Genomic DNA, 4,135 nt, shown 5'->3' on the forward strand with positions numbered 1-4,135 from the left:
TCTCACGTTTTTTTTATTTTCTTATAACATCTCGCGACGCCGCGACGTATCGAATACTTCAATTTTCGTCGTCATGGAGTCGGCCGTTGACAATCATCAATGGGAAATTACATTCGCTAAGTCGGCAGGTAATCGAACAGCTGAAGCCCAGCCGGTCGGTAGGAACTGGGCTGCACCGAAGCAGTGAATGATATGGAAGTCATTGTCGGATTCGAGTGTCCATAAACGTAGTAATATCCTAAAGCTTATTATATAAACAGGACTCTATTTAAAAAAAACGGTGACTGTGACAATTGTTTCATTGTGGTGGTCATAGATAAGACTTAATTGGTTGTATCTCCTTATATATCTTATAATATTAAGTGCATTATAATTTATGGAGGAAGAGATAGATCTAAGAAGAAATGCTATAGGATAGAGTATTTATTCTCCTTCCATACTTAAAAGGAGAAAATATGTTGCGCCGACCCCAGGTGACTGGGAGAAGGGGAGGAGAATGATGATGATAAGTTATGGGCGTAAATCTAGTGTTTAAAGCTTCTCGATTGCGAAAATTGTAAATACCGTTGGAAATACCATTAAGCATCATACATCACTCGTTTAAAAAAAGTATTTAAGAATAAGAAACAACAAATTAAGCAGTACATAGATAAAGCAAAAAAATATTGTAATTTGTATCCTGATATACAAGGTATCTCAAAAGAAATGTCATATTTAAAACTATAATTTATAAAAAAGTAAGGAGTTTATTGAAAAAATGTTTATTACATATTAAGATACACTGTTTAGGAATTTATTTTTTAAAAATGACATCGTCCTAATGTAAACCGTTCCGTTCACGGCATTCGTTTAATCGAGCACTAAAATTGCCTATGACGGCTCGGCAGGTGTTCTTCGTGATGGCTCGGCTGTCCAATTTCAAAACCTAGTATCTGACAAATTTAAAAAAAAGTGTGTTTTTGCATTTTTCGACCTTGTAGACCATTCTCCACAACTAGGATAGCAAAAACCCCCAAAAATTTGTAAAAAACGAAGTTACACAAAGTCGGAAACCTAGTATCTACAGTAAACGTTTTCAAAATGCAAAAATTACAAGATTAGAACATAGTATATAACATCAACCATTTTAAAAACCTAATAAGTGCTTGTAGTTACTTGGATTTAAAATGGTTCATGCAGATACTAAGTCAATGAAATGGTTGAAATAAACGTCAAAACTCCCGCGAAACTTTAGTAAGTGAGAAAATCGTTGCACGTCGTTCGTATTTTTGTCTATAAAATGAGTAAAAATCAGTTTTATAGGTCGAAATTGATCTTGAATGCTTTAAAAGAATAACATTGTGAAATGTAAGTACGCTTCAGTGTGTTTTATTATTGTCAAGGTTTTTTGTTTTCCAAAATTGCAACCTACTACGACACAAAGTAAATGAAGGTGCAAATATTCCGGAGGATGTTAAAACTGCATACGGGGATCACAAAGCTAAAGCAAGTAAAGCAATACAAAAGTATCAAGAAGATGCCTCCCTAGAAAATACTTCCTCTGTGAGATACTATTCGATGGATTTACAAAAAGTTATGTTGTTACCCGACATGCCTAAAGTCAAAGAATCGTTTTTCTTGAGTTGAATGATAACTTTCTACTTGACATTTGCACCAATCAGAAAGAAAACTAATGTTAATAGTATTTGTATTCTAAGGCATGAAGCCTATTCTGGACAAGATGCTCATGACATTGTTAATGCAATTGCAGCAATGATCGAAAAAGAAAGAGATTTTAATCATTTGATATTGTGGTGTGATAATTTCACAGCTCAAAATAAAAATTAGATCCTCTTTACATCACTTGTTACTATAATAATTTCTGGGTTTTTCAATTTAGAAAGTTTGACTTTGTAATACCTACCTAACTAAAGATCACACACGTATGTCAGCTGATGGAGTTCATGGCAATATAGAGACGCAGATTAAAAACAAAAGATGCTGTGTACGATTTTGAAGACTATAAGAATGTAATTTTGGGTTGCAGATCGCATATTGAAGATATCGAATTCCAAAAATCGTATGAGTGGGTAAAAAAGAAACGCATACCGCGACGCGATGATGACCTTGTTCCCATTAATAATTTTTTGCGTAGTTCTTTGGTATATTTGTAAATCGGTGCCGTAATATGTTTTATAGGAATGATTTTGAATCTCCGTATTCCGAGTTGAATTTTCTTATTAAAAAACACAATCCCTTGATCATGCCAACCTTAAAAAATATTCCAAGAGGCATTAACGAAAGTAAAAAGGAAGGCATAGTAACAACTTTATTTAGCTTATGCCAATGAACAGAAGTTTTGGAGAAGAAGTTTTGGCAAAGTGTACCGATTAATAATAATCCAGTTAATTTAGTTTCTAGTGGACAATTATTAATAACCGAATAATTTATTTTGATTTGACTGTTTTCAAATATTTTGAGTGATTATTTTTTGATGTTTTACTGTGAACAAATAATGTTTGGTTTCCGATTATGTGTTTTTTTTTTGTTTTTCATTAAAACTGCTTATTTCTGCCCATATTTATGTTGTTTTATTCTGTTTTTTCTTACTATGTTCATAAAATTGCATTTAGTTCCTACTCAGTAAATTCAGACCTAAATGAAAACAAAGCAAGTGATCTTACTAAGTCTATTAATTTGCGTTTATCCCCACTCATTATATTTTAGAACTAGATGAAAACAAAGCAAGTGATCTTACTAGGTTTTGAAATTGTCACACTCAAAAAATTTGATCTAAAAAAACAATCTTTTTATTAGTAACTGCTCCTCTACGTACATCTTTTGTGATAGACGCATGAAATCTACTTTTTTATAAAGCCTGTTATGTACCTCAAATTTTGCAATCACTCTCAAGAAGGTACGACTAATATTATTGAAACGGCACGCTGTCAAAGATATGAAATTGTTTTTCGGCTCTCCTGTAAAATTTAGTTTTATGCAGATACTGGGTTTTGCTATTTCACAGCCGGGCTGCGCTTTAGTGACGGATATTTTCTTTTAATTGTGCCTGGAAAGTCGGTTTGTTGGCGTAAACTTTGGATTTGACATAACCCCACAGAAAAAAGTCCGTAGGTGTCAAATCGGGACTGCATGGAGGTCAACTTATGTCACGTCTCCTGGAGATCAATTCACCAAGAAAAATTTGACCTCTGGCCAGGTTACCGATTGACACCCTCCCGCGCCCCTCAGAATAGTTGCGTTCACGCATTATCCAAAACAAATGTAAACTTTCTTTTGAGACACCCTGTATATAATCAGATCGAAGGTGTACTTGTATTTTTTTTTCCTACCTAAGCTGATATCCTTGAGAGGCTATATCAGCGGAACCTTAACTAGTCGGTGAGCTCATGGGGCTCAAACCTGACGACGTTGCTAACACGAACCCTAGCAAGAGCCGTGCTTCGCAGAATCTACCACCGGATCGGAAACGCGACCCACTGAGAAGATCCGGCGAGAAACTCAGTGGGCTGTGTCTGAGGGTTAATTTACTCGTCGAGCCCTTCGTCGGAAGCGACGGGTTCGACGAAAACGATGACCGGTGCTTGAGGTACCTAAAAGCACCGTTAGTGGATCGGGAGGATCCGAAATGACGTGTTTGGGGCGACGTCGACTGCTTTCCATTCTTTCCGCAGGATCGGGAATGTGTACTTGCAAGCGTTCTGAATAAGCTATGAAGAAGTGTCGAAATACTGCAGAGATACAAAGTTTTCTAGTGAAATAATAATATACCTACGTAGTCACACATCTTCACGATGACTTTCACTGTGAAGCAACATCAATAAAAACCGTAATGAAAGATTTGAAGAGTTGGAACAGCTCTTAACCTATACAAAGGAGACTTACGCGTCGTGTCTCGAAGTAGGTGCTGGCGTCCACATGTAATGCCTGTTTACGGTATCCAATTAACACTAGATAGGTTGTGACGGTAAGCTCGTTCACCCTTCATGTTACTACAATGCCGATATGAGAATCTTTAGGGCTAGGGTTGGGAGAGCAACTTGTAGTGAATTGTTATTGCATGAATAGGTAGAGATAATTTTGGCCAAATGCTGAAATTAATATATTTATTTACTGATCTGAAATAATAAAAAACAAA

Source organism: Bombyx mori, chromosome 19 (genome assembly GCF_030269925.1).
Source record: "Bombyx mori chromosome 19, ASM3026992v2".
NCBI classification, from domain to species: Eukaryota; Metazoa; Arthropoda; class Insecta; order Lepidoptera; family Bombycidae; genus Bombyx; species Bombyx mori.